Source organism: Mixophyes fleayi, chromosome 6 (genome assembly GCF_038048845.1).
Source record: "Mixophyes fleayi isolate aMixFle1 chromosome 6, aMixFle1.hap1, whole genome shotgun sequence".
Taxonomy (NCBI): domain Eukaryota; kingdom Metazoa; phylum Chordata; class Amphibia; order Anura; family Limnodynastidae; genus Mixophyes; species Mixophyes fleayi.
Window position 1 is genome coordinate 192,958,634 of NC_134407.1, and position 18,436 is coordinate 192,977,069.

General features: G+C 41.0%; 1 long non-coding RNA gene across 1 annotated transcript in view; it reads right to left on the reverse strand.

The window, feature by feature from the left end:
• LOC142095026 (uncharacterized) overlaps positions 1–18,436 on the reverse strand; it is a 113,942-nt gene that overhangs the window by 15,513 nt on the left and 79,993 nt on the right. The gene's annotated exons all lie outside the window — the stretch shown is intronic.

Genomic DNA, 18,436 nt, shown 5'->3' on the forward strand with positions numbered 1-18,436 from the left:
AGAGGGCGCATTTGGGAAACAAAAGGGAACGGTGGCAAAGTAGGCCCAGCTGGTTCCCAGCAGCAACAGACAGGGTGGCATAGGCGGTCCATCCTGTCACACCTATCTATGAAGAACTTGCAATACTGTACTCTAAACCTGGTAGCAATGGATGTGTGACATCATCATGTCCCCATCCTGTCAGTGAGACAGGAGCAAGAAGAGAAGACAGAATAAAAAAAATTCATAGGAAGGTAAGCAAAGAACCAAGTGATGAAGGTGTAACAATGTGATCAAAGGGGCACAGTGTGATGAAGAATGGGACAAGTGTGAAGATGGAGGGGAGCAATGATGAAAGAGGTGGATCACTACGATGGAGGGAGCAGTGTAATGAAGAGCAAACAGTGTAAAAAAGATGAACAGTGTAATGAAGGAGAACAGTGTAATGTGGTGGGGGGGTAATGAGATGAAGAAGGCAAACAGTGTGACGAAGGAGGGGAGTAGTGCGATGAAGGAGGGGAGCAGTGTGACGAAGGAGGGGAGTAGTGCGATGAAGGAGGGCGAGCAGTGTGATGAAGGAGGGGAGCAGTGTGACGAAGGAGGGGAGTAGTGCGATGAAGGAGGGGAGCAGTGCGATGAAGGAGGGGAGCAGTGCGATGAAGGAGGGGAGCAGTGCGATGAAGGAGGGGAGTAGTGTGATGATGGAGGGGAGTAGTGTGATGATGGAGGGGAGTAGTGTGATGATGGAGGGGAGAAGTGCGATGAAGGAGGGGAGAAGTGCGATGATGGAGGGGAGCAATGTGATGAAGGAAAGGAGCAGTATGATGATGGAGGGGAGTAGTGTGATGATGGAGGGGAGAAGTGCGATGAAGGAGGGGAGAAGTGCGATGATGGAGGGGAGAAGTGCGATGAAGGAGTGGAGCGGTACGATGAAGGAGGGGAGCAATGTGATGAAGGAGGGGAGCAATGTGATGAAGGAAAGGAGCAGTATGATGATGGAGGGGAGCAGTGTGATGCAGGAGGGGACAAGTGTGATGATGGAGAGGAGCAGTATGTTGATGGGGGGAGCAGGGAAATGAAGGTGGGGGAGCAGTGTGATGGGTGTTTCCTATTTAACAATATTACATTCTACAAAATAATGTGCCGATTTAAGATGCTGATGACATGTTAATATCTACTGTGGTCTGTGATCATAATACCACCCTGTAGTGGCAAAACAAATGAGCTTGTAATAACTTGCACCCATCACATACATATATTGAAGGCAGGGTGATCTAATATTGCAGCCCACCTGTTCATAGCATGAAGTCCCATCATATTTTAATGACTTCCCTTGCCTGTGCCAGCCTCTCTGCTCTTCTCCTGATATAATTATTATTCTATATTGGTAATTGGCCCATTGGTAGAAATATATTTGTATCATGGTGCGCCCCCACACCTGTCATTTTTTCTGGATCCACCCCTGTGGTAAAGTATGTTATTTTACACACTTTTTTAAATGTCAAGCACTTGTTAGTTTCAAGCTTAAAGGATGTGGTAACTAGCCAAAGCGTAGAAGTGGACAACCTCAGTGAACAAATTGTAAGCAATGTGCAAAAATGCCTGGCTCATACTAAGTCAGCAACAATGCATTGGTTATTGTATACTCCATGTGATGGATGATCATTAAGCGTGCATTCTGCATGCTATTTATACATTAAAATGTTCTCATTTATACTATGTCTGAAAGGACACTGCTACAATCCACAAATGGGTCAAAATGTAGCAGGAGGCAATCACCATCTATCTTTCTGAACTCAGTTTCATTGCGTTTGAATGCACATGTGCTTGGGAAGTATAGTCAAGGTAATATTTTCAAAATTAAAAGGAGAGATACAGTTTTATCATAATGATGATCTATAAATTATTACGTAACATCAGGTAGTGTTGACATTGGTGCTCCTCTAATGGGGGAAGTGCTGGAGTAAAAAGGTATGTCCTGCCCTTTAAAAATAATTGTGAAGAGATGAAGAGCAAGTCAAGGTCAACTGGGGAGTGGGGACATTTGGAAATCAGAGGGATAATATTATTGATATATGTAACTCACTATACTGATCAGGTTTTGTGATAACTAGCTTACTCTGCATGGTATCAGAATTCTGTATGCTATCATCACATTAACTATGATTAGAAAGATCTGGCTATTTACTTTAGGTGGTGGTATTGTCCTTTTGTTTAAAAGGTGGAAGTGCGCTTACCAAGCATTTAAATGAATATTGGCTAATCCTGATATGTGATTAAGTGACTGTAGTATATGGATCAGGTAACCTAAAATAATTGTTGTAACAGATTAGTAAGTCCCAATAAAAAGCGTATTATTTTACAGATAATAATGTAATAAAGGTAAGAACAATAATCATTTAGGAGGAATTCAATTGGCCGCGTTACTCGTGAGAGTAACACGGCCCGCACACTATTACCGTTACTTTGGTAATAGAGCGCATTATTACAGTTTGTATGGTAATTTCAACGCTGATTTTTGCTCGCAACTCTGAGGGGCATATTCAATTGTCGACTGAAACGCCAAAAATCTCGCACTCGTCGCACTATTACCGTTGCTACGGTAATAGTGCGCGTAAAAAGTTAATACAGTAATTTTCTCGCTGGATTTCAGCTCGCAGCTCGCAGCTCTCAGAGCCGCGAGCTGAAATCCAGCTACCTATTACCGTATTAACGGTGCGTGGAAAACTAACAATTGAATATGCCCCTGAGAGCCGTGAGCAGAAATCTGTGTTAAAACTACCGAACTAACGGTAATAGTGTGCGGGCCCTGTTACTCTCAGTCAAATGAAGTTCCCCCTAAGAAAAATAATGTGAAATTATAAATATACAATGCAAAATAATAGGGTAGGATCAAAGTTCCATCCCACAGTTATTTGGAAATATAATCATCAGATATTCTCTCTTTGTAAAGTAGATGTCCGAGTGTGGTGGGGTCTGGTGTGGTCCACCAGTGATGTTTACAAGAGAGACAATGGAAAAAATTGCATTGAAAACGCAGAGTGAATTATTAGTATAAATCGGTGCTCAAAGTGTGCCGGTATGTCATACTGGCACTTCGAAACTGAAACTGTCCTCAACAATCTGCAAGCATGTATGTTGCTTGCAAACAGTTTCCAGTTCCAGGGCTCTGACGACCATTTTTTGTTTGCTTGTTTTTGGTGGTGGTGGGGGGAGGGTCTCGATTGCAGGGGAGGGGTTGATGTTGCCGCGAGTCGCAGGGAGGTGGGGGGGATGTGCCGCAGATTGTGGATGGTACTCTGACAGACCTTTGTAGCTCAGTAATTGTGAAATTCAGCACATTAATATGGTAGCGTTTATCTGCTCTGAATATGAAATGCTTTACAATGGGAGGATATCCTAGAAATACCTACATTACAGAGCAAAAATCCAGAGATGAACATAACAGATTCTGGCAATCTGTCATATTCAATTATTACATATCTGAGTCCGGGTTTGGACTGATTCATAATTTCCTGTGCTCCTCGGATCTGAAAGAAAAACAGCATTTTCATGAATGGATCTCGCAAGATTTGGTTGCTGCGAGCCCAGGGTTCTCACTTTCTGGGAGTTGTTTTCCTGCTCGAATCTCTGTGTATAATGATATATCAGAGGCATTACAACACCCAGCAGCTCATGCAGATAGTATTATTGAACCAAGCAGTGAGACATCAGAAAAGACATATGGTGACCAATGCTAGTCAGAGATAATATGGAGGGAACGCTGCTTAGCAGCACAGTACAGCATGTCCAGCATTTTACATCTGGAGAGAGGGTTAAGCAAGTATGTACTGTATTATTTATGTCTTTATTGTAATCACTATCATATGTTTGATGGTCCCTTTGTATGGTTTTCAAGGCCCTGGTGCTGTGTGTAAGTTTAGCCATGGATCTGTTGTGTTATACAATCCTAGAGATACCAGATGTGCCTTTCTACATAAGACTTCTGCATTTAGTGTTTGGGCATAATGTCGTTACCTTCATGTATTGTAATGAAGATGGCATGTAATGACTCAGTCCTTTACTTTACTCCTCACATCCAAACTGTCATTGAGCTGTCACCTTAACCCTCAAAGCATTGCTTGCGTACATCTTTTTCCTGCCCAAGAAGCAACCAAAACTGTTATCTATTCTCTCATCATCTCCCTCCTTAACTACTGCAACCACCTCCTATCTAGGATTCCCCTCACCAATCTGTTCCTGCTTAAATCTGTCCTAAATGTAATAGCAAGACTGAACTTTCTTTCTCATGCTGCTGATTATTGGGATATTTGTGTTGATGGTGCGAACATATGATCTGAAAGAGTTGTGCACATATAGTGCTGATTATTGGTATATCTGTGATGACGGTGACATACTTGTGCTTACGTGGTGTTTCAAACTGACAATCAGACAGGCAGGGGTTAATGCAAATAACAGCTAGGCCACGGTCAGGAGTAGAGAAGACAGCAGTCCCTAAAAACAAGCTAGGTTTCAGGGCGGGTAGAGATATATATGCAGATCCATTTAACAAGACAAGGGTCAGGAGTGGAGAAAACAGCAGAATTCTTTAAATAAACCAGGTGTCAGGGCAGGTAGAGGTTTATTTGCAGATCCATTTAACAAGCCAAAGGTCAGGAGTGGAAAGACAGCAGAATCCTTTAAACAATCCAGGTCAAACACTGATAGCAGAACAGGATACAAGACACACTAAGTCACCAGAATTTATGTGAAGCCAGAATGAGGTTTATAAAGCCAGCTGCTCCAATCAGAAACAGCAGGATAATTTTACTTCCTGGGTGTGGTAAGTGATTGCACAGCTGCAGTTGCCAGACTGAGAGCTAAAAGAAGCTTGTAACTATTTACTTAGCAACAAGCTGAATCAGTGAACTGCAGGAATGATCCTACATATGGTAGCAGCAGTAATTGCACATAATTGCACAGATGACAGGTCAGACAAACAGGAGAGATACTTATTTCTTAATAGAACGTAAGTTATAGGCACACTTCACATTTATATTTGTGTAATGTGTTGTTAATTAAATGTATTAAAACAGTACCTATATGTATGGCATCCCTGCAGCATATAAGACAGCTGCTCTATACTCCTTGTGATTTCCATCAGGACACTCGAAAAGTCTATTCTGACCAAGAAAAACCCTCCTGCTCATTCTCAAGGATATTCTCTTACAGAATTTATATTCTATATTCTCTATATTAGCTTGCAGCACTTTTGTCTTTGCAGCTTAATTCATGTACCACTTGTTTCTGCTCACAGCACTTCAATCCAACGGGTCACACAAAAGCTCTGCCAAACCACGTTTAATCCCTTAGTATAAAATTTCCCTATTCCCTCCCTGACCACAGTAAACCCTCCTGCACACATACAACTTTACACCTAAAACAAGGAGATTAGGCAGGTAGGGGTAACATATGTAGAGAACTTAACAGGCACAACAATAATCCAAAAACACAATAAGCAGTGAAACATACATAAAGTGCATAAACATAATTTACAGTATAGTGGTACACATGGGGATTAACAATAAGAATCCTACTATACAGGTACTAGTCAGGAGGGAGACCTGGGTATGTTAGGATGAGCCTTTATATTAATATTGCCCAACTTTTGCTACATCTCTTCTCCCAGAACTGCATCTTTGTTAAGTCACAGTAACCAGGCCAAATCTTCTTCTCTCCCTCTTCAGGGCTCTTCCCAAATCAGTCAGCAAGAATAACTGCGTGCCCCACTTATTTACACAGGTACCCAGGCATCTGAGCATCTAAAGACACCTCCTGGTTTTAACCCTTTCCAGTCTTTTGGGTGAAACCATGCTTCAGCTGACTGGCAATTTCAATAAGGGTGACTGCTAGCAAATGAAGTTCCGCGCAGGAGTAATGTCAGCAGTCAGTGCTAGCAGTCTCTGTGGTGCTGTTGGGCTGGGGACTCAAATGTGCCTAAGTATTAATGGCTTTTTTAGAGAGCATGGTACACAGTACAATGGTGCCTAGAGAACCCGTCATTTAAGTACACAGTCCATGCAACTTGGTCTGCACAAGTGCAAAACCAAGGTGTATTACAGTGTGCATCTGCTGCACTTCATAGATATCCTCTAATATATTTCTAACAAGAAGATAACCCTGATCAGTTAAGTTAGAGTAAGTTGTGGTCTTAAAGACAGATGATGACTTGGAATGGTTTCACCTGGATAAGCATGAATATATGCTTGCTGGAGAAAACAATCACATGCAATGACATTATTTATTGATTATAGTATATAAATCCCTGAATAACCATATTGCCGTAAACACAAAGCTTAATCTAACCAAGTGATTTCTTTCTACTTTTTAAAAGTGCTCTATTTAAGGATTCATCTGACGCCCACCTGCTTGGCTCATTTGGTAATTTAAGGCACATGAGTTACTTTAAAATGGACTCTAACTGCATAATTTTAAGTTTCCCATTGTTGTAGGACTTTACCTACATTCTATGATGAAACTAGTGCAGTTGCTAACTAGTCTATTCCCAATAATCACCATAGCTCTCCTGCTAATCATACAGAGATGTAATAATCGTGTCACAATAGCTGGGTGGTGTGGCCTAACGGCACTGATAATGTGTGACATAGTTGGAGGTAGGATATAATGTCAATGGGAGATGTGACTGGAACATAAAAGTTTCTAACACTAAAAACACTATGTAAAATGTTTCAGAAGTACTACAAATAGTGGCGCACACATAGAGTATACAAATAATAACCAGAGAGAGCTTTAAAGGTGATCAGGCAATGAGGAGACACTTCTTCTGATAGGAGTTCCAGACAGTGCAAAGACTGCAGGCGGGTATCACTTGTCCCTTCCAAGGGTTGGCACACTCTTGATCCTGGCATGACTTTGATCCCACTTACCTCTTACTCCAGTCCTCATTACATCCATAACAGTTCAGGCCAGCAACCGTTCTTGTATTATAACACAAAAAATGTGGTGTAGATATAAGTCTATGAAATCGCCCACACAATATAATAAAAAAAAAAAAAAAAAAATTAAAATTATTTTCACACGATTCAGGAGTGGAAAATAGTTCAAATGTGATTATAAGTTTTCTTTCTTTATAATTGTATGATGCTCCGTGTTCAATTGCATGGAAAAATACAATTGCAATGGAAAAATACAAAAAAAAAAAAAAATCATACTGCAACCCATCAAATATATATGATCAGAAATGTAGTGATCTATCTACTAAAAAACATTAGTTCCAAAATGTCAAACATTTTTACATAATCAAGTGCAGTTAGTGAAACCAATCGCCTCACCCCTTCAGTGTGCACACTTACAAAATAACTTGTTCTATTGTTAACGGAGATCCTATACAGAAATAAACTCTTGTATCTTCACTGTTTCAAATGCACTCCAATTGTAGGGGCAAATCAAATGGATTGTTTAACTCTACTGAGATGGGACTTTTTAATCTAATCAGCGAGCCAGCTCAATCAGGAAGCCACTATAACATGATCCTTCCTGGTCACGAATCCATCCTAACAATGTGACTGGTATCAGACCCTAAGGAAAGCAGCAACGACATCCGTGGGCTTCCTGGACAGTAAACCCCCTCCATAGCAAGGTGCTAGCTTTAAACATCCCGATTCTGCTTAGAGAAGGTTAACACTGTGCTCTGCACTACACCAGGAGCACAGAAGACAAATGGAGTATATCCTTGTAGCACTGACTCCTGGTCCGTGCATAAGAGGATCACATGATTTGAATGTTGAGGGGGGGCTATTGGCAACTGAAAATTCTCCTAAAGTGAGTGATTGATGATGATGCTTAATGATGGAGGAATATTCACCTATAATTTTATCTTTAAAAAACCCTTTGTGTCCCCTAATTACACATGCTGCACATTCTTATGGCAGCACACAGGAACTCCTCATATCAAAAATATATATTTCTGCAACCATTATAAAGTGGCAACTGTAATTGAATCGCTAGTTCTGTACTATAGAACCACTGTAGCCCTGGGAAAATGGCTGTATTGAACTCCATCTAGCGGAGGGTGTAGGCTAGTGAAATGCATTGTGTAGGTGGTAGTGCAGCTTTAATATCTGGAACTTATCTTTTCATTTCGATACTACTGAGATACCTGTCCTTGGGACACTTTGAATTGTGTACATACAAGTAATCAGCACCTTAGCAGAACTTTTTAGGTGCCTTCACCTGTTTCAGTCACCTCCCACTTGCAGTCTTATTCAGTTACACTAACTCACCAGCACTCCACTGATCGTAAATAACAAAAACTGCATTACTCTAACAACCCTTTTATCAAACTAGCACAGCCCTCCGAAATATAGGCAACATAAATTAAATATCAAAAACTGCTTAATCTGAAACCAGAATAAATATGCAGCGAGATGTGGATGGCCCTGCCTTTGAGTCTATGATTCCCGAATAAACTACTGTGGCCTATAATAGTCCCTTCGGTGGCTATATTTACTCCTTGGGAAAGAATTAACATGTACTGTATTGCTTAACGGGTGACCAAGATTCAGATGGAAATATAAATGCATGAATTATTGTAGGTGCAGATGAACTATGTTTTTAAAATATATGCTTAGACTGTTGAATATAACTAGAATATATATATCTAGATCTATATATCTAGAACATACTACAAGCTATTGTGCAAGCTGATTGCTGAGTTACGCAGATATATAGTATGGAAATTGTACAGTAGGGAATGTGCTTAAATGTTGCATATGGGACCAATTTTCTTTTATGCTTATGTTATACAAGCATGATAAAGTATGAAAATATCTTCATGTTATAAACAAGAAAACTATTAAAGAGCAAGCAATTACTGGAAATAGGTGTGTAGTTTAAGCTGCTTTTGTCGAAATTTACAGAAAGCACAGAAGATACCAAAACCAAATTCACCAGTGACTCTAGACATATATTGTGGGGAACTACATAAATATTGTGCCTATGATAAAATGTCCCCTTTTAGCAATGAAATTATAAGTACCAAAAACAGTCACTACAGCTGTGACCTTTAATGCTATAGACAGGAAGCATACATGTACATTAGAAGTAAACCACAATGCTCATCTACCGCTTTATGACAGACAAAATATATCAATATTTGATAACTAACCCATTACATAACAGTAAATTTTGCAGAGTGCCTATTGGGGAAGAATATTCTCAAAGATAGAAGCTTTTGTCAGCAACGTGCTTTTTAGGTGCACAAAAGGGTCTCCACCCAATAAACTCCAACTTTTGGAACATAAAAACACTTTAATTATCAGCAGCTTTGCAGCAAATAACACTGTCTTAAAGAAAGCTACAACCACCTAGCCACCATTGAAGGCACAATTTCACTTCTTGGCTGCTCTCTAACCAGTGGGCACCTAGGCCGCTTACCATTTTACTCTTTAGTGACTGAATACTTGAATCCCTAAAAGTAGCTGAGGTTACCTGCTCAGCTACTGACTTTCATCGCACTGTCTTACTCAAGGGACAGGATGTCCTTCAGTCTTCACCTGGTCCTCTGTCTCAGACCTCCTGCTGGACACACAACAGCCTCAAACATGAGCCACTACTCAGCTCGTCGCTGAACTCTCTCCACAGATATTTGCTGAGCTACTGTCTGGTAGATTCCAGTGTCCTGTCTCTAACAGGTCCTCCCTGCCTCTGCACAACACAGAGCCTCTCTCTGAACCCCGTACTCAACTGCTTGCTGAGCCTTCTATATATTATACCAGTGGTTCTCAAACTGTGGGCTAGGCTCCTTGGGGTGCCGGGGTGATCTCGCAGGGGTGCCTCAGCCAGGGCCAGTGGTAAGCAAGGCTGGGCACTACTTGGTAGATATTTTGCCTTGAACTGAAAAAAATTTGGGATCCACTGTCTTATATTGATCTGGAGGTGTGGTTTAATTCTTTGGGAAGAATCCCAAACTCTGGGGATTGAAAAGGTGGTAAACTAGAAAAACCTACCCTGCAACCATCACACTATGTATTAGGGTTTTCCATCACACTGAGATATTAGGCTCAGCATGCCTTACCTTCCGAGATGGAATTGCACTGTATATTTTGTTTACAAAACTGAACATACTGTACATCCGTTGTGGTCAGGGTACCTGGTAGTCAACCAGAAAATCTTGTTGATCAGTGGAAAAACACATTATATTCCAAAGTTGAGTGACTACCCATGCAACCCACTGTTGTTCTCACCAGAAGAGCAATGCAGGGGTTTAGATCTAGGCTTTATATAATGCATTTCTGTGCAGGATAGAATTTAGGCTTACATGTGGCAGGAGTGAGAGGCCAGATATAATTGTCTTGTGTCTCCATAGGTCCGATATGGCAAACTCTTCCAAAATATACATAGTATGTCAAAATTAAAACAATGCATGAGAAATATCCAGAATTAATTAAATCATTATAAATAAAATACTTCCAAAAATTCATAAAACTGAGAGGAAAATATTCTAAAGTCAGTTAATAGTGTAAGGAGGAGGATGAAAACACATTAATCTAGCCAAAAGCTCTTTAGTGAATGAGCTGAAACCTCATTATGGATTTAGCTTGGATTGTCCATAACAACTTCTTTTAAGTGTGTTCAAATTGTAGCATTTGTGTTTCAGATTTCAGGGTGAAATACAATGATTTTATCAATGCACAATCCGGCCCTACGTAGATCAGTCTTCCTGGTCTGACACTCCTCCTCTTCCTATGCATGGGACTGCTATTTGTACTTTATTATTTATTCTATTCAATTTATACTGGATTTTCTTTATTTCACATCAAAACTTTCAAGTGATGTTGAACAATTATTAATGTGGTAGATCAAAGCTCTCACAAGCAGGACCCTCTTTCCTTGTGTCCTCCTTCTACTATTGCATCACCCTCTGTAACTCTAGGCCTGCTTCCATAGCCCTGTTTTCTTTAGTCCAGGCCTACTTCAGTTTGGACATTACCATCACTCTTACCCAGTGTCCCGTAAATAACTTGATCTGTATTATCAAGTTATCTGTGCAATCTGTTACCTAGTAGATGTCTGGTCTTTGTATAATTATGTTTAGTCTAATAAAGTATTATGTAATATTTTATGGATTGGCTGACTGTGAATTGTATACTACTGTAAATTTTATGCATGACGCTGCAAACCTCTTGTAGTACCTTGTAAATAAAATATAATAATAATAGGCATAGTAATAAGGTTTTAAAATTATAATAGAATGCCTGTCGAGAGATCCCTGTTAACTTTTATATATGGATCATTTGTAGCTGGGTCCCTAAGAAGCTTGAGTGCATAAAAAAAAACTTCCATTGTACTTGCACAGTAAACTGAACACAAGAGGGAGGACAGAATGGATCATTTTCGCTACTGCATTCTTCAGGCTAGAAAAAACTCGCTGAGACAGCCACAATTTGCCTAAGAAGTCAGGTTGATAAATCAGAGTGATATGTTTCTTTTCAATTGATGTGATTAGCGACAATAAGAACATATAATAATTATAGCCACGATGGGGGACATTTTTATAAATAGGCCCTATATTCGGTAACAGACATTTATATAATGATCAATCTGTGTATATTTTGTGTATAGATTATTTTGTGGTTTATAGAATGATGCAATAGAGCCAGGGCCGCCGAGAGGGGGGGGGGAGCGGATACTAATTACCCAGACCCGGGCATGCCAAGGGGCCCGGCCCGGGCCCTAGCGCCGACGATTTTTTTTTTTTACTATTTTAATTTTTTTTAGCATACTCAACTATAAGGGGGGGCCCCATGAATTTGTTGTACCGGGGCCCTGAATAGCGCTTCCGATCATTACAGCTCAGTCACACTAGCAGCTAGTTTGTGCACGGAAGGATGATTTCTATAAAATGTTGCCCCATGGAAAATAATTTTATTTGCATTTGCTTGTGCAGTATCAACCGTCAAATATACTACTAGGTTTATGTCGCAAATAACTGTAGTCTGTGGTAACCTATTTTTCAAGATCACAGTCTATATTAAGTATCTGGATAATGGTCGGTCAGTTGCATACCTTTCAAACAGGAACCGTGTCACCCAAGACAAATGCAGAAATGTAGCATGCATCTAAACTAAACTCTGTTGCTCAACAACTATACCTTCATATGAGAACATTACCTCAGGTAGCAATTTTATAAAGGCATAATAAACTAGCATATTTCCAGCATTGTAAACAGCCAAGCCTAGCAGTGAAATAGAAGCAGCAGACCTGGTTGACACAAAGGTGATGGTAACAAGCAATGATGGAGCTACCCATTAGGCAAACCAGTTGCCTAAGGCACGAATGGTTCGTGGGCACCCTAAACACTGAATGAGTTACATGTCACTCATCGAGTGTTTTTAAATTCCCTGCAGCATCCCCAAATGGAGCTCCAGTCATTGACATAGAAAATTAGCTAGCAGTTTGTTATATGTGAATCGGTCAGATCCCATAGATTGTAAGCTTGCGAGCAGGGTTCTCTTACCTCTCTGTCTGTATGTATTACCCAGTATTGTTTTATTAATGTTTGTTCCCAATTGTAAAGCACTATGTAATTTGCTGGCGCTATATAAATAAATGTTGATGATGTTAATCCTCAATGTCAGTGATTGGCTGGGAGAGTGGCATTGGGCTATGACATCACTGCCCAGCACCACACCTCCCAGAATGAAGGGTGAAGGGAGCAGGAGATGTTTTCCCTCACCAAATTACTAAAATATATAGCAGTTGAAATGGGTTATGTTACCAAATCTAGGCACATATAATGAAATAGACATGCAGCATGTCTGTGTTGCAAGTAGTTTGACATGCATGTTGCATAGCAAAAACTGCAAACATGCGGTATTCATGTCAACTAATTTCAATGAATCCATGCATGTTTATAACATGTGGCTGTATTTTCAGAGCTTCCCTGGTAACCTTATGTATAGCGTAAAGGGTCTAAAAACAGAAATGACAACAGTGACATCTGAAGGCTAAAAATATATATTACAATACAACATATTTAAAAGCAAATTATTGTAATAAACTTTCTTGTATTTTTTGTACTCATTTATGTTTTTAACAAACAAAAATATGGTTTAATGTTAATCTGTTAATTAAATAAACAGCAATTTCTACCACTGTAAAATGCTCCACTAGGCAACAATATACTATATTTCCCACTGATATCAGCATGTCAGCAGTGTATAAACACAGCATAAAACACAATTAGGATGTGTTAAGGAGGTGACTATGAAGACTAAAATAATTCAAGAAGTTGAACTTCTTTGACCCACTTTTAGTTATTCTCTTATCTTATCTACTGATTCTCTGGCACTGATTGAAAGGGATATTGTGCTGTATTTCCACAAGTCCATTAAAATCAATGATTTGTGGCTTGGCAAAAAAACAATTTAAATGAAGTCTGGAGCTCAACTGACACAGGTTTTATCTATAAAATGTAACTGTAAGTAAACCTTAAAACAACTTAATAGAAGAGGTATGTAACCTGGAAATTTTATCCTGGAAAAATATACCCTATACTCACTGGACTATTATATGGAAGACAAAGCTGGTTACAACATAATACATCTGCTCATTCTTTGCCCTCCCTGTGAAAAGTCACAAACATTCCGTCCACTATAAATTACTGGTGAAGCTTCTGTGAAGCGTCTGCATATGAAGTCTTAGTGATAATAATACACAAGTATTTTACACTGAAATCAGTCCTACAACCTTTTATCTCCCAACATGATTAATCTTACTCAGAACACAATGGGTGATATTTATAAAGCACAGACTTGGTTCTTCTACCTGCAGGACAGTTTTAAATGTCAATTCCACTGCCTCCGGCATTTTGGAGCAAAAGGACATGTGATGCCCCATCACTGAGGACAAGCCTTAGCACTGCATGATTTTATTTATTTATTTAACATTTTTGCTGCTGGGGACTGTTGACTTTGGACACATACATCAATAATACACACAGAAATTAATCCCATTCCACTAAACCCAGGGGCTGGCTGGCAGACTTCAGCCCGGGGGGCAAGCACACAGCACTGGCCCATAAGAAGCAGCCTATCTTTAAAGGGCTGTTTTCGGTACAATATATATTTAACAATATAAAAAAAGAAATTATTTGAGTGCTGCTTAATCCAGTGGTACTTTTATTATTATAAATGTAAATATTAAATAATGAAAATAAATAATGCAACAAAAAACAAACCCCCCTTTATATTGCATTTTATTATATATATTCCTTCCCTTTTTTTACATACCTGTCTGATTATAATGAATTATAATCTGACACCCTGGCCCATGAATACTGTGGTGATTGCAGTCACACACAGTCATTTGTTCCTACGGGGCTCCCATAGACTAGGGAAGCAGCCCTGTAGCACTGCCATTGGAGAAACATGGTGCAGGCAGCTTATGCAGTCCGAGAAGAGGCGGCCATCACATACTGCTGGATTCGGCCACGTCATTCATTGATAGAATATTGTACAAGCTGTAGTACCAATATTCTATCAATGGATGACACGGCCATATCGAGTAGTATGAGATGCCGCCGATTATGCGTGGACTACATATGCTGCCTGCACTGAATTCATCACTGGATCACCAGAATACTCCCCCTCTCCATAACGTACCTTTGTGGGAGTAGATGCTGCCTCTCAGTGGTTATGCATTGCCGGTGTCTTCTGCCTGCTGGTCTTAGGCTCCATTGCTACTTGTTTGTATCCTGGAATTATTGGGGGTCCTGATTGGAAAATAGATAGTTATTATTCAGCTTCTGAAAAGGTGAGCAGTGAGTGAAGAATCTAGGCCTCTCCCCCCACAACCAGACGGACATTAAATCAGTAGCTTTTTCAGTTTAATAAACAGACCTACTTCCACCCAATCAGCTGCAAAATTTAATTAACAGCATTTAAGTGTAATGTCTATTTTCCTCCATGTAGCCCCAACATCAAGTTAATAGCACACATGTTTAATAATTAGGCCTCCTTCCCCCTAACCAGTCTGACCTCTTTCTACCTAACAAATCTTCTACAATAAATTAATAACATTTAATAATATTCCCATTTAATAAACAAACATAACCCCTATCAGCTCAGACATTAAATTAATAACCTCCATATTTAACAAACAGACCAACTTCACCCCTCACCACACCCAACATTAAATTATTAACATTTCCATGTAATACAAATGTCTATTTCTCCACCAGCCCCACAATCAAATTATGGGTTGCAACTTTCATCACATTTAATAGAGATTATTATTGTAAATTAATATTTTGCTAATTTATTTTTTATTATTATTATTTTTTATTTATAGGGCGCCACTAGTTATCCGTAGCGCCGTACAGGGACAGACAGAAACACGATACAGGGTGAGACAGCACGGTACAGTTAACAAAAAGCACAGTAACTCCGAAGCTCAATGTACAGCTAGATGAGAGGTGAGAGCCCCAAGCGGGGTAGAGAGAGGGGTAGAAGGGCAGGAGGACCTCGTGGAAGAGACACGGAGCTGAAGAGCAGAGTTAAGGTGGTGGAGAACAGAAGGAGAGGAGGCCCTGCTCGAAGGAGCATACAATCTAGAAGGAGGAGAAAGGAAAATGAACTGAGTACGGAGCGAAGGGGAGCGAGATGAGTGCGGGGGAGGCCAGTAAGGAGGAGGTTACAGTAGTCCAAGTGGGAGATAATGAGAGTGGACAAGAGCTTTAGTGGCATCTTGGGAGAGGAAGGGCCGAATGCGTGCGATGTTGCGCAGCTGGAAGCGGCAGGATTTAGCGAGAGAGAGAATATGAGGGGCAAAGGAGGGAGAGGAGTCAAGGGTGACGCCGAGGCAGCGAAGTTGAGGAACAGGGGAAATAGAGGAGTTGAGAACGGTGATAGAAAGGTCGGAAGGGGAGGGGGAATGAGCGGGGGGAAAGACAATAAGTTCGGTTTTAGCGAGATTAAGTTTGAGGAATCTAGAGGACATCCAGGAGAAGATGGCGGAAAGGCAAGCGGACACCCTGGAGAGGAGGGAGGGAGAGAGATCGGGAGAGTAAAGGTAGATTTGTTGTCATCTGCATAAAGGTGGTACTTGAGACCAAAGGAGCTGATGAGTTCACCCAGGGAAGAGGTGTAAAGAGAGAACAGTAGGGGTCCGAGAACAGAGCCTTGGGGGACCCCTACTGGAAGGGAGGAGGGGGGGGGAATAGATCCAGAGGTGGAGACGGAGAAGGTACGGTCAGCAAGGTAAGAGGTGAACCAAGACAGGGCAGAGCCGGAGAGGCCAAAGGATTGAAGGGTGTGGAGCAAGAGTGGGTGGTCAACGGTGTCGAAGGCCGCTGAGAGATCTAAGAGAATGAGAAGGGAGAAGTGGCCCCTAGCTTTAGCAGAGAGGAGATCGTTGGTGACTATGGCCAGGCAGTTTCAGTGGAGTGGAGGGGGCGGAAGCCAGATTGGAGAGCATCGAGGAGGGAGTGATCAGAGAGGTAGGTGGAGTATATTACTTATGTTTTTATAGTATGTATCATACTATAAAAAAAATCCCTTTTCTTTACAGCCCCCTCTTCTCTCACCAGCACCCTCCTGTCTCCAGCCCCTTCTCACCAGCACCCTCTTGTCTCCAGCCCCTTCTCATCAGCCCCCCCTTCTCATTAGCCCCCTCTTGTCTCCAATGCCCTTTTCATCAGCCCCCTCTCTTCTCCAGCGCCCCCTTCTCAACAGCTCCCTCTTGTCTCCAGCTCCCTTCTCTTCAGCCTCCTCTTGTCTCCTGCGCCCTTCTCATCAGCCCCCTCGTCTCAAGTCCCCTTCTCATCAGCCCCCTCTTGTCTCCAGTTCCTTTCTCATCAGCCTCCTCTTGTCTCCAGTTCCTTTCTCATCAGCCTCCTCTTGTCTCCAGTTCCTTTCTCATCAGCCTCCTCATCTCCAGCCCTTCTCATCAGCCCCCTCTTGTCTCCAATCCACCTTATCATCAGCCCCCTCTTGTCTCCAATCCCCCTTATCAGCCCCCTCTTGTCTCCAGCCACTCTTCTAATCAGCCTCCTCTTCTCTCCAGCTCCCTCCCTCGTCATTAGCCTCTTCTTGTCTCCAACCCCCCCCCTCAACATCCTCCCCTGTAATTTAATTACCTAAATGCTCCAGAGCTTCTTTCTTTCTTCTTTCTGTAACTACTTCCTGTGTCTTCTTGTTGCGTCCATGCCGACTCCTCTTGTCTCCTGTGTTCTGGCAGTGTACTGACATCATTTTTTCATGTCAGGACACTGGAGTGAGCAGAGTCGATGCGCTGGCTCTTTGTCTATGCCCCCCTGTCCTGTTGTGTTGCGGTAACAGAAGGGGCGGGTGTTGCACCCCTGCTCACCAGGCAGTCCTAAATGTACTGTGGATGAGCGGCCCGGGGGGGGGGGGGGGGGACATTCCTAACCCCTGGCCTGCCCACCCTTGACTAAATATATTTTCTGAAATTAGACACCGTTCATCTTGGTGAGCTAGGACATACCTCCCAACTTCCCGCCACTCAGGAGACAAATGTAGATTGGTGGGACAGTCCACACAAATAGGGATGATCCTTCCTTAATTGGCATAGGTAGAATGTAATCTCTCACAGGGAGTGTATATTTACTCTGAGTAATAACTTATATAGGGCTCTTCATGACATGGAAACCAATGTTGGCTATTAACATTGGATTGCCTATTTTAGTCCGTGACCATCAATTTCAATAACTTTGTACTATTTTGTTTTCGTCAACAACAGCAGTAAGAAAATACCAAGTTTAAACTTTCAGTTTATCACAACGGTTTTAGAAATTTGAAAAAAATGCTTTAGTTGTCATGGAATAATTTAAGATATCATACCGAATTATAAAGCAAAATTGACATAGCTTCTTGTGCTCCTTATGCATTAAAACAACATGACATACTTGTTGAACGTTGTAGGAACTTAAAAAATGCATTCTGGGAATCCAGTGTTGCCAGACACTTAAAGTTTATTAGATATAAGATGTGTTGTACCACATTTACACTTCTCAAAAACTGGGGGAAATAAAAATAAATGTCATCTTTTACATTTATCAGATAGGCCAGATATAAATGAATTTTAAGAAACTAGAGGGCATTCCAATTGAAAAATGTAGAATACTTACAATATGTTCATAATAGGAATTTTGCCCCTTAAATTGTGTAATTGCTCTAAAGGGGTTAATTTAACTTGCAGTCAGTCACATCTCTCCCTCTGCTCTATCCAAACACCCTTCTGGGGCCTGTGTTCTGTTATAAGAGGGATATTTTTACATTTAGGTAGAGTAAATGGCTCCTCTACCAACCTAGTATATAACGTGTATGGCACTTCTCCACAAGGGCAGGCAGTTGTCAAGTCCTTTTGAACTCACAACAGGGATACCAGCTGTAAAGTCCAGAAAGTCTTATACATTAATATAGGAAAGGTAATACAT